Source organism: Neoarius graeffei, chromosome 16, assembly GCF_027579695.1.
Source record: "Neoarius graeffei isolate fNeoGra1 chromosome 16, fNeoGra1.pri, whole genome shotgun sequence".
Taxonomy (NCBI): domain Eukaryota; kingdom Metazoa; phylum Chordata; class Actinopteri; order Siluriformes; family Ariidae; genus Neoarius; species Neoarius graeffei.
This window is the reverse complement of record NC_083584.1, coordinates 8,360,476-8,373,976: the sequence shown is the minus strand read 5'-3', so window position 1 is coordinate 8,373,976 and position 13,501 is coordinate 8,360,476. Positions and strand designations below refer to the sequence as shown.

Here is a 13,501-nt window from a genome sequence, read left to right as displayed (position 1 = left end):
ATCGGAGTCACATTTGACCAGCAGGATCTGTACTTTGTCCACCTCTGCTCCTCCATCCTGAAGGCCTCAGAAGGTGTAAACTTACAGCATTTCATCTAAACCTGTCATGTGCACCTGCACTACTGTTATGGAAAATTAATCAACACCTTCTGACCAATCAGAAAGGAGAATTCGACAGCGCTGTCGGATAAACACAAACAAATCAAGCGCACGTCTGCTCTCCATCAGGTTGGACAAACAAGCAGCCAGATCCACACAGGATACGCCGCTTAAAACGCTTCCATTAAAAAGATAAACGCGCCGACAAAACAGGAACCAGGTTAAAGAGACTTCTCCGGCTTCAAAAAACAAACAAACAAAAAAATCCCCGGTGTTTGTGGCAGCAGGAAAAGCAGGACATCTGACCTCCTGGCGCGACTCAACTGGTCTCACTTATGATCCTCAGGGGTCCAAGCAGTGAAGAATGTGTTAATCGGCGTTCAGGTCAGGAATAGAACGCGCTACAGTTCCACAAAATATTATTCAAATTATTTACAGTTAAAAGGTACTGACTGCAAAGATATCTGAATTTTTTTTTTTTATTGTGCGTGGTATTTTCATCTGTCTCACAAGAACAGTATCATGTGTATGAATGAGATGTGATCATCATCCTGAGGGTCGCTTTTCTCCATTCTGGGATTGTTTTCCTCCCTCTTGAGGTAAACACAGGGATGAGAATGAGAAATTGTATTTTCAGCTGAAAATTTAAATTGGGGGTCTGGGGGCCATCGGCCTCCAGCCAGGTCCAGGGCGGAGCCTGGTCGGGGGTCCAGGGGGCCGAAGGCCCCCGGAAGCTAATGAGTTTTATACATTTTAGACCACTAGAAATGGTTTCAGATTGCTCAGTTGAATAGGGTTAGGGTTAACACTCTATATTCTCTATTAACACTCTATATTCTATATTAACACACTATATTCTATATTAACACTCTATATTCTCTATTAACACTCTATATTCCCATCAGTTGCTAAGTAAACTTTTCACCGTTTCTTGTTTATTGTCAATCAAATATGTGAGTGGAATGTACCAAAGCAAAAAACAAATACCAGCAAAACATTTCTTACACAATTCTGAATGTGGGTACGGGTTCTCCATTAATTTTTGGGTACGAGTTTGTTTGGGTACGAGTTTCCCGTGGGTACGAGTTCGTTTTGGGTACGAATTTACCGTATCCCCCTTCCACTTACCTGCATGGCATTTTCACAAACAATATAAATTTTTTCAAAAATATTTTAATATCTTATCATATGATATTTACCTCCGAGTGTGTCTTCCTGTCAGTCAAATGAGTGAGAGGTGACGATTCCGATGAAACTGGTCGGTCGACGAGTGTATGCTGGCTCTGTCCACTGGCTGGCCCGATCTTGAACGCCGATCCCAACGAATAGTTAGAACGACGAATTCTGACTTTTTCCGCATGTTTCTTCCCTTTTGAAGCATGTTCAATCAAAGCAATGCACCCGCGAGAGCCATAATTAATAATGTCATTGCAGTAGATACATTGGGCTTTGCCAGGAGCGTCACATTTTCCAATGAAATCGGACAATTTCTCAACTACGTCTTCAGTGGTTTTGCCGATTTTTATCTTCAAAGTTACAGTTCTCTCTAACCAGTCCCAACGGAATTTATTCTTCACGTCTTTATCACCTGAATAAGCGATTCGTTTTCTTTTGTGATAATTTTCACCATTTTGAAGCTCTTATTCGCTGTTACATCCTCAATCTCCGGCCTCGTGGAGCGCCATGTTGAATGAGTAAGAAAGCGAAATGCGAAGAACCAATTAGAACGAAGCTTACATGTGACATTTTGGCCTTTCCTATCTATGCTCGTTTACCATTGGTCAAATCGCGATATTTCTCTCTCAACGGCCAATCAAATACAGTGTACGTTCTGAACTGCCGATGTAAACAGAGCCTTGTTCCCGATGGTTGACCGGGTCAACACATACCTAACCCCCCCTAAATATTTTCTCCTCGGATTTAGACGATTCACAAAAATGACCCCTGGGTTGATAAAATCCGCGGAATTCCGCGGATCCGCGGAAAATTCCCATCCCTGTAAACAGTAGGGCTCTACGGAAACGGGAAACGGCAGAACGCAAGGGAGGAGCTTTAACTAATTAGCATAACTATGGAACTGCGTCACACCAAGAAAACACTGTGGCTCTGCATTGATCTCGGAGAGTTTTGAATCGCAGCGATGTAATTTGTGGTTGACGCTCGCAAATAGATCCGTGAAACAAAAGAAAGACGAATAAATATATATTTTCTCTGTTCCTGCTTTTGTGTTCTCTTTTCTTTCTCTGTAAGATCAAAACATTAGGTGTGTAACTCCATACTCGCTACCGTGGAGTTGAGCCCATGCATTCTAAGGCTAAGATAGCTAAGCGCTAGCTTGAAAGCGATAGCTTTCAAGCTAGCGCTTAGCTATCTTAGCCTTAGAATGCATGGGCTCGACTCCACGGTAGCGAGTATGCTAATTATTTGTCCAGAAAAATGACACGCCATCTCTCCAACCTTGCTCTATCTTGCAGTTGCACTCACTAGGCAGGCTTTCCTTTTCTTTTCCGCTGGCGGGACAGCCGAGTCCGCCATGTTTACCCACGCCCGGTGGTCACGTCATGTGATATTGTTGCTCGCTTTGCTTCAGCAATTTTCAGAATTGTAAAACACATTTTACCCAGAATTCAACTTTGCAGTCAGAACCTTTAAAACAGGTCAACGGTCAATGCAGAAACTTTTAGAACCCTTTCAGCAGGACATCCTCTCGTTCCCAGTCAGAAAATCTGAACATTCAGATTCATCACCGGCGTGCTCGGGAACGTGACCTGCGTTTCAAACCTGCTTCATTTCAGCTTCAAGGAGACGAAGCTGGTGAGACTGTGGAGGAAAAAAAAAAAAAAAAAACAACAAGTCCGTTCATCTCCATTCCTTCATCAACCACTGAACCAACGGAGACGGAACGAGCTCTGGGCTCAACGTCCCAGCATGCAATGCAGTCAGATGATGCAGTTGTCATCATGAAAGCGGAGGTTTAGGGGGCTGATCCATTTGAGGACAGTGTCCAGGTAAGGAGGGGAGACCGCTGGACAGACTAAATGACTAAAGCGCCGCCGCATCACCCTCTTTAGATAGACATGAAGCGAAGGTTAAATCTCACTGCACCTCCATCAGCACTGTAGGAAACTGATTCACATTAATTATAAACACAAATACGCGACTCGTTCATTCAGGGTACATTTTTATCCTTCTGTAAGAAAAAGAAAGAAAGAAAGAAAGAAAGAAAGAAAGAAAGAAAGATAAGAACAAACATCAGCGTGGATTACGAGGCCTCCTGCTTTAGTCCACTGCTGCTCATTAAATGAGAAACACAGTTAAAGAAAGAAGCGGGTTAACAAGCAGGTCACACGCTGACACGTTGTGCTGTATGAGAACACACGCCCCGGGGTTGCCATGGCAACTGCTGCCTGGCGACCAGATTTCAGATGCGTGAACGCTCACGGCGTCAGGAACGAGCCGTCTGTAAAAACCCGGCTGTGGAAACGACTCTGTCACGTCTCCTGCTGTGTGTTGGTTCAGAATTCCAGCGTTTAACTCCGCGAGAGAGGAGTCTCAAACCATTTAGAACATTTACACACACACACACACACACACACACACACACACACACACAATGAACGTGTGAATGCCAGCAGACACTTTTTCACTTCTCTCCATCAGAGTGTTCTTTTAGATCATTTGGTTCTTTTCAGCAGGAAATTAGCCGCAATTTCACAATAACTTCACCACAAATATGTGACCCCCCATGCAGAAATGGGCTGTAAATAGTTCCCATTGACGTGGTGGGTTTTGTCTTGTTGCTCTTGAACACTGATGTGTGCGCATGAAGACTGCTTCATGATTCGCCAGGAAAGCCTCATGGCTAATCAGAGGGGGAGGAGGGAAATGGGGCGGGTCACACCATTTTATTACTGGTGAAGTAACAAAGCCTGTTCCTGCTAGGACCTGGGAAGACCACTCCCACCTTACAGCCTTATTTAGGGATGAATCTACACCATGGCCTCTGCGCGCGCCAGCTACGGTGAAGGAGGCGGGGCCTTTGCGCGCGCCAGCTACGGTGAAGGAGGCGGGCCTTTGCGTGCGCCAGCTACGGTGAAGGAGGCGGGGCCTCTGTGCATCCGTCAGAATAAGTGAATGAGGTGTGGCCTCTGTATCTGTCAGAATCAATGGAGGCATGGCCTCTGTGCGTCAGTAACAATGAAGGAGGCGTGGTCTCTGTGTGCATCAGTAACAATGAAGGAGGTGTGGCCCCTATCTGTCAGAATCAGTGAAACGAGGTGTGGCCTCTGTATCCATCAGAATCAAATGAAAGAGATGTGGCCTCTATACATCAGCTACAATGAAGGAGGTGCGGCCTCTGTCAGAATCAGTGAAGAAGGCGTGGCCTCTGTGTGCGTCAGTTACAATAAAGGAGGTGTGGCCTCTGTATGCATCAGTAACACTGAAGGAGGTGTGGCCTCTATTTGTTAGTAATGGAGACGTGACATCTATCGAACAATGGAGGCATGGCCTCTGCCAGCAACAGTGAAGGAGGTGTGGCCTTTGTATTTGTCAGCAACAGTGAAGGAGGTGTGGCCTTTGTATTTGTCAGCAACAGTGAAGGAGGTGTGGCCTTTGTATTTGTCAGCTACAATGAAGGAGGTGCGGCCTCTGTCAGAATCAGTGAAGAAGGCGTGGCCTCTGTGTGCGTCAGTTACAATAAAGGAGGTGTGGCCTCTGTATGCATCAGTAACACTGAAGGAGGTGTGGCCTCTATTTGTTAGTAATGGAGACGTGATATCTATCGAACAATGGAGGCATGGCCTCTGTCAGCAATAGTGAAGGAGGTGTGGCCTTTGTATTTGTCAGCAACAGTGAAGGAGGTGTGGCCTCTGTATGCATCAGTAACACTGAAGGAGGTGTGGCCTCTATTTGTTAGTAATGGAGACGTGACATCTATCGAACAATGGAGGCATGGCCTCTGCCAGCAACAGTGAAGGAGGTGTGGCCTTTGTATTTGTCAGCAACAGTGAAGGAGGTGTGGCCTCTGTATCTGTCAATCAGTGAAGTAGGCATGGCCTTTGTACCTGTCAGAGCCGAGGAGGTGTGGCCCATATATCAATCAGAATCAGTAAAGGAGGTGTGGCCTTTGTACCTAACAGAGCCAGTAAGTCTGGTGAGGTGTGGCCTATTATCTGCCAGTCAGTGAAGTAGGCATGGCCTCCGTTTCTGTCAGAATCAGTGAAAGTGGTGTGACCTCTTTTTTTCACAGTGAAGGAGGCGTGGCCTCTATACCTGTCAGTGAGTGAAGGTGTGGCCTCTGCCCATCAGTAACAATGTAGAAGGCGTGGCCTGTGTAGCAAAACACACAGTTATCATCAATTTCCTCATACCAGCCAAAATAAATGGAAGAATTGAAGACTTTTACACAGATAGTGTATTGACCGTATAGCGTGCACACACACACACACACACCACAGGGAGATGTTTCCCGTAGCATCACTACACCGCACTACAATTGTGTGTCCATCATTTTAATGGAGTCAGCCATAAACCTGGAGCCCTGGAGCTCATTATCATCACTTACGTGTTCGAGAGCTGCAGTGCAGCTAAAACGTCCCCGTGTCCTACAGAGAGGTCGCAAAGCAGGGGAACCAGCCGAGGTCCAACTAATCATGTCGACTCCACTGTGTGTGAGCATTAACCTTTCTCAGAGCAGGAGCCCCATTAAGCCTGGAGCTCCGCCAAGGAAGACGTGCTGCAGGAATCTGGCACAAGACCACCGCGACAAGCCGGCACGCTGTCGACCCCCACGGTGAAATCACCCACTCGCATCTCCTCGCTCGCTAACGACCGGACAAACAAATCTGCTCTTCCGTAAAAACGTCACCACCACTTACAGGCTTAATGAAGGGGTTTGAGCCTTCCTGAACTCGAGCTCCTGTGGAGGAGAACACCGCACGGATTGCAAACCTTTGACTTGGAATTACATCTCAATCCATAAAGTTCCGAATTACAAATGGGAATATTTGCAATTAATCATTTTGAGGATAATTAGCTAATTGACTATTTTAAGCCATATTTAGCAAACGAAGCCCCCATCGCCAGAGGTGGACAGTAACGAAGTACATTTACTTGAGTTCTGTACTTAAGTACACTTTTTGAGTATCTGTACTTTACTTGAGTATTACATTTTTTGGCAACTTATGACTTTAACTTCACTGCATTTGAAAGACAAATATCGTACTTTTCACTCCACTACATTTCTATCAAGGTCCTCGTTACCATGAAGCAGCTTTGAAAGTGGACGTTTTTTTTATTTTCTTTTCTAAAATGTGATATATTTTTTTCCGCAGGTGACACCGAGACAGACTATCGGTAATCACTCGGGTCACGTCATGTCCATAGACTGGATAAAATCAAGACCAGTGATTTCTCTGCAGCATGGAAGGAGGCGGTTCTTCAGGGGAAAGGATTAAAGATTGTTTCGTTTTAAATGTTTGCCTAAAACGAACCACATCACGGCCTACAAAAACTCGCCACCCAACCTGCGGAAGCATATTGACGTATGTCAATGTTTTATTCCAAGAGAAAGCTTGCAGTGAAGTTGTCTGTGCTTTTAGACCTAGCGATAACGCTGCAATAGCTATGCAGTCTGGTTAGTCACATGACTTTCTATGGATTTTCCCACCAAGTTGCCGTAGCCTTGTCCACGGCTAACGTTAACACATAGCTAGTTAACTTGGACGCTGTTAGTTAGCATGTAAAAACGGAGTTATGCTAACATGAATAACCTTTCAGAAACATGTTTTAGCATAATCTTGCCAAATAAACAGAATGTAGAAATCTTTCTTTTCTAGTAACGTAGCGTTAGATACCCAATATGATTTTGAGTTTGAAAAGAGTTTGCTAGCATGTCAGGTGGAGTTTCACTGACTAGCTAGCTTAACATTAAACCACCATGATGGCACAGCATGCGTTCATTTTGTAAATTCACATTTCTGTCTCTGGTAACGTTAACACTGTAGCTTTGGTGGCCTTGCATAGTTACTATAGCTACTACATACTTTTTTTTTTTTTTATCAGTAGCCGAAGAGAAAATCTAGCTAGCATCTTGCTGATGATTTGGCTTGGTTGTAGGTTGTTTCATTTTGTAACATTTTACCAGGCGTTTATTCTACAGGTTCTACGAGTTAGTCAGTAAATGGGCAATTCCATGTAAATGTCAACCTCACCATGCAAAAATAAAGCAACATGTAATACATCAAAACCACTCAGAGATATCACCTAGGCCTGTATTTTACAGATGTGAATAAGTTGAACCAATTTGTCACAAGAATTGTTCCCTTCGCCTTCACTACTTTAGCTAATGACACTAATAACTTTGATCATGTACAATTCTATATTATTGCCACAAGCCACAGAAATGTATGCTAAAATCCACAAAACAGCAAAACAATAGCCATCCTAAATATTATTTAAGAACTTTGATAGTTTTAGCTGATATTTAGAGAGTTTTTCAAAGGGTTATGGTGGTTAAATTGCTGATTTTCTAAACATATGCCATGTCTATTTCAGACGCGTCACATCCATAACGGAATTTCGTCACATCCATAACGCTGACTTTTCCTTCCGAAACTCTGCATGAAATACAAAATATTTTAAACAAAGATTTTTTAATATTCACCTTGGACCCCTCTATCAAATGGATATCTCCATTTCAACATTAGGTTTACAATTTCACAGAGTTTGATAAGAATGTACAGTCACCCAAGAAAAGTGATACTTTTTCTGTCACATCCATAACGCATCTTTTATTGGCATTTTCTGGCATGCCCTAGATGTACTATGGGAATTGTTCTTGTTCTATCACTTCTCCAGTATGGTACAGCCTTAAAATATGCAACACCTGTTTAAATACTGGGAAACAATAAAACATGCACTGGGTCATTTGTTGCCATTTTGAGTTCAAATGTCACGTCCATAACGCTGGAACTGCTCAAATCCAGTTGGTTGTTTCAGAGGCGTTAGGTTTTGTAAGCCTTGTGGGAATAATATAACAACGTGTTGACAGAAAATGTACTTTTAATACTTAAGTATTTTTAAAAGCGAGTACTTCAGTACTTTAACTTAAGTAAAAATTTGACTGGAGAACTTTCACTTGTATCGGAGTAACATTTAACCAGCGGGATCTGAACTTTCACTTAAGTAATGAATTTGGGTTCTTTGTCCAGCTCTGATTATCACTAATCAAGGTGAAAAAGAACAAATTAGTATCAGCTACAATGTACACTGACTCACAAAACAAACAAGCAAACAAACAGCACGAGATCATTTCAGCTACTTAAACACAGAGGTGGACAGTAACGAAGTACATTTACTTGAGTTCTGTACTTAAGTACACTTTTTGAGTATCTGTACTTTGAGTATTTTTTTGTTGGAAATTTATGACTTCACTGCATTTGAAAGACAAATATCGTACTTTTCACTCCACTACATTTCTATCAAGCTCCTCGTTACTCGTTACCATGAAGCAGCTTTGAAAGTGGATGTTTTTTTCTTTTCTTTTCTAAAACGTGATTAGTTTTTTCACAGGTGACACTGAGACAGCCGATCAGTAATCACTAGGGTCACGTCACGTCCATAGACTGGATAAAATCAAGTTCAATGATTTCTTCGCATCGTTATTTAACACGATCAGTTGATGGCAGAATGGAAGGAGGCGGTTCTTCTGGAGAACGCACGCACTCATGGCTTTACCTAAAACCCATGTTACAGTTTTCTGAAAGGAATAAAGATTCGTTTTAAACGTCTGCTTTGTTTGCCTAAAACGAACCACATCACGGCCTACCAAAACTCACCGTCCGATCTGCAGAAGCATATTGAGGTATATAAACTAGTGCTGTCAAAAATGTCTCGTTATTAACGCGTTAACTTGACTCAATTTTAACGGCGATAATTTTTTTATCGCGAGATTAACGCTCTGTGACATGATGTAGGTTTTTCATAAGCTTTTGAAACTGCCAGGAACCTGGAACAGAGACTTTGCTTAGAAAAACGATAGCAGCTAGACTGTAATGCCACGTCTCGCACAGCCAGAGTCCTCTGCCCTCCCCTGAAGAGCCACGGTGCTCGGCTTAGGTTTCGTTTTCCCATCGGCGGCTCCAGCCCGACTTTGCAGTGGCTGTGACAAGACGTGTTATGCTCTGCAATAAAAAAAAAAATAAAAAAAAAAACATTGGTACAACCAGTGTTCGAACTATGCCGATATTTTCAGGGGGTCCCTTTTTTTCCCTTGGGGGGGGGTGCTTGCGCTTGTCTCAGAGCGCGGCTCTCCATCACGCGCTTGCTTCGGATATGCAAATGCTTCCCGTTACACACGATTGCTATGTCAATAAACATCATTTTGCCAATATTTTAGAGACCCCCCAACATTTCCCAAATCATGTTTTCAAGGGGGCGGCACGGTGGTGTAGTGGTTAGCGCTGTCGCCTCACAGCAAGAAGGTCCTGGGTTCGAGCCCCGTGGCCGGTGAGGGCCTTTCTGTGCGGAGTTTGCATGTTCTCGCCGTGTCCGCGTGGGTTTCCTCCGGGTGCTCCGGTTTCCCCCACAGTCCAAAGACATGCAGGTTAGGTTAACTGGTGACTCTAAATTGAGCGTAGGTGTGAATGAGAGTGTGAATGGTTGTCTGTGTCTATGTGTCAGCCCTGTGATGACCTGGCGACTTGTCCAGGGTGTACCCCGCCTTTCACCCATAGTCAGCTGGGATAGGCTCCAGCTTGCCTGCAACCCTGTAGAACAGGATAAAGCGGCTAGAGATAATGAGATGAGATGAGATGTTTTCAAGGGATCTCATGTCTGTTTCAGGGGATCTCGGATCCCCCGAGTACCCCTGTAGTTCGAACGGTGAGCAAGCCCATTCACTTTTTTATGCTGATAAGAGAATTACAATGGTTTTTCATGTGACAAAAATGTGCGATTAAATTGCGATTAATCGCGAGTTAACTATGACAGTCGCGACATTAATCGCGATTAAATATTTTAATCGCTTGACAGCACTAATATAAACATTTTATTCCAAGAAAAAGTTTGCAATGAAGTTGTCTGTGCTTTTAGAGCTAGCGATAACATTGCAGTAGCTATGCAGTCTGGTTAGTCACATTACTTCCTATGGATTTTCCCGCCAAGTTGCCGTAGCCTTGTCCACAGCTAATGCATACACATGGCTAGTTAACATGGACACTGTTAGTTAGCATGTAAATTGGAGTTACGCTAACATGAATAACGTTAACTTATTTCTGAAAGGACTTCAGAAATGTTTTAGCATAATCTTGCCAAATAAACAGAATGTAGAAATCTTTCTTTTCTAGTAACGTTAGCTACCCAGTATGATTGAGTTTGAAAATATTTTGCTACCATGTCAGGTGGTGCTTCACTGGCTAGCTAGCTTAACGTTAAACCACCATGATTCCACAGGTGGATTCATATGTGCATGAACACATACTTATGCATGCATGTGTGCACACACGTGAGGCCTGTGAGATGGACAGTATTGTACTCGTCAGTCACAACAAATTGCTGGAATTTTTTATTTTGATGTCAGACGATGGTCTTGCACTTTTTTGTCTTGTTTAAAGCAGTGTTGCTGTTGGGCCGTTATTAAGCTCGAGGTGTGGATCTGGGTTTTAATCAGGTTGGATTGTCAGTTTTATTTTCTGAGCAAGCTGCAATTAGAGCTATTCTACTGTCTTCCTGATGAACACAGATACATGTGTGCACACACTGCCAGAACCGGGTCAGAACACGACCATGCTGCTTTGTGGGGGTGGGGAGGAGTGTTACAATTAAACAACAAAAAAAAAGGGGAAAAAAAAAAAAAAAGAGACAGTGGCTCTTTTTCAGTTCAGTTGTGCTTCATTTTGTAATGTTCTACTAGGCGTTTATTCTACAGGTTCTACAAGTGAGTCAGTAAATCCAGTCGGTTGTTTCAGAGGCGTAAGGTTTTGTAAGCATTGTGGCAATAATACAAGAATGCGTCGTCAGAAAATGTACTTTTAATATTTAAGTATTTCAGTACAACCCCGAATCCAAAAAAGTTGGGACAAAGTGCAAATTGTAAATAAAAACGTAATGCAATAATTTACAAATCTCAAAAACTGATATTGTATTCACAATAGAACATAGACAACATATCAAATGTCGAAAGTGAGACATTTTGAAATTTCATGCCAAATATTGGCTCATTTGAAATTTCATGACAGCAACACATCTCAAAAAAGTTGGGACAGGGGCAATAAGAGGCTGGAAAAGTTAAAGGTACAAAAAAGGAACAGCTGGAGGACCAAATTGCAACTCATTAGGTCAATTGGCAATAGGTCATTAACATGACTGGGTATAAAAAGAGCATCTTGGAGTGGCAGCGACTCTCAGAAGTAAAGATGGGAAGAGGATCACCAATCCCCCTAATTCTGCACCGACAAATAGTGGAGCAATATCAGAAAGGAGTTCGACAGTGTAAAATTGCAAAGAGTTTGAACATATCATCATCTACAGTGCATAATATCATCAAAAGATTCAGAGAATCTGGAAGAATCTCTGTGCGTAAGGGTCAAGGCCGGAAAACCATACTGGGTGCCCGTGATCTTCGGGCCCTTAGACGGCACTGCATCACATACAGGCATGCTTCTGTATTGGAAATCACAAAATGGGCTCAGGAATATTTCCAGAGAACATTATCTGTGAACACAATTCACCGTGCCATCCGCCGTTGCCAGCTAAAACTCTACAGTTCAAAGAAGAAGCCGTATCTAAACATGATCCAGAAGCGCAGACGTCTTCTCTGGGCCAAGGCTCATTTACAATGGACTGTGGCAAAGTGGAAAACTGTTCTGTGGTCAGACGAATCAAAATTTGAAGTTCTTTATGGAAATCAGGGACGCCGTGTCATTCGGACTAAAGAGGAGAAGGACGACCCGAGTTGTTATCAGCGCTCAGTTCAGAAGCCTGCATCTCTGATGGTATGGGGTTGCATTAGTGCGTGTGGCATGGGCAGCTTACACATCTGGAAAGACACCATCAATGCTGAAAGGTATATCCAGGTTCTAGAGCAACATATGCTCCCATCCAGACGACGTCTCTTTCAGGGAAGACCTTGCATTTTCCAACATGACAATGCCAAACCACATACTGCATCAATTACAGCATCATGGCTGCGTAGAAGAAGGGTCCGGGTACTGAACTGGCCAGCCTGCAGTCCAGATCTTTCACCCATAGAAAACATTTGGCGCATCATAAAACAGAAGATGCGACAAAAAGACCTAAGACAGTTGAGCAACTAGAATCCTACATTAGACAAGAATGGGTTAACATTCCTATCCCTAAACTTGAGCAACTTGTCTCCTCAGTCCCCAGACGTTTACAGACTGTTGTAAAGAGAAAAGGGGATGTCTCACAGTGGGAAACATGGCCTTGTCCCAACTTTTTTGAGATGTGTTGTTGTCATGAAATTTAAAATCACCTAATTTTTCTCTTTAAATGATACATTTTCTCAGTTTAAACATTTGATATGTCATCTATGTTCTATTCTGAATAAAATATGGAATTTTGAAACTTCCACATCATTGCATTCCGTTTGTACTTTGTCCCAACTTTTTTGGCATCGGGGTTATACTTTAAAAATTAGACTGGACAACTTTCACTTGTATCGGAGTAACATTTGGCCAGTGGGATCTGTACTTTGACTTCAGTAATGAAGTTGGGTCCTTTGTCCACCTCTGATTAAACACAGCTCAGTAACATTAGCATAGAGCTGTGTCGTTTTGTTAATGGTCCTTTCCTCTCGTAGCTATTTATTTAATAGCTAGAAGTGGTAACCTAGCAAAGTTGATGATTAAACCAGTATGATATCGTGATATGGTGAGGCGATGATTACATAATTTGACATTTATGGAAGGAGTCTCCAGTGTCGGAGGTAAAGCTGTAACTTGTCACTTTTTCCGAAATGTTTCAGACAGAGGAGTTTACACACACACACACACACACACAGCGGAAGGAACTTCGTAAGTAACTTTTGCCTGAGCATCTTCAAGATACAGAAAAAAAGTTTACAACGTACACTTTGGACATATATTCTGTTGGAGGCGGAACAGAAACAATTTTGAGGCGTTAACAGTAACAGCGGATATCACACTGGTTATTTTCCAATAACATCACAACACTGCGTGATTTATTCCGCAATTAATGCAGTCTGATACCCGAGTCCTCCTGCACCTTCTCTCCATGTCCATGATCCAGATCCGAACGTGATTAAATATCAGCCAGGATTTTTTTATCATAATAATAATAATAATAATCCATCGATTGACTTGTCAATATGATCCATCTCATATAAAGCGCTGTTGTCGCTAAATCAGCCTGAGGAAAG

General features: G+C 42.8%; 1 protein-coding gene across 4 annotated transcripts in view; it reads right to left on the bottom strand.

Moving 5' to 3' along the window:
* The window catches only part of tanc2a (tetratricopeptide repeat, ankyrin repeat and coiled-coil containing 2a), a 307,566-nt gene that overhangs the window by 198,002 nt on the left and 96,063 nt on the right, over positions 1-13,501 (bottom strand). The gene's annotated exons all lie outside the window — the stretch shown is intronic.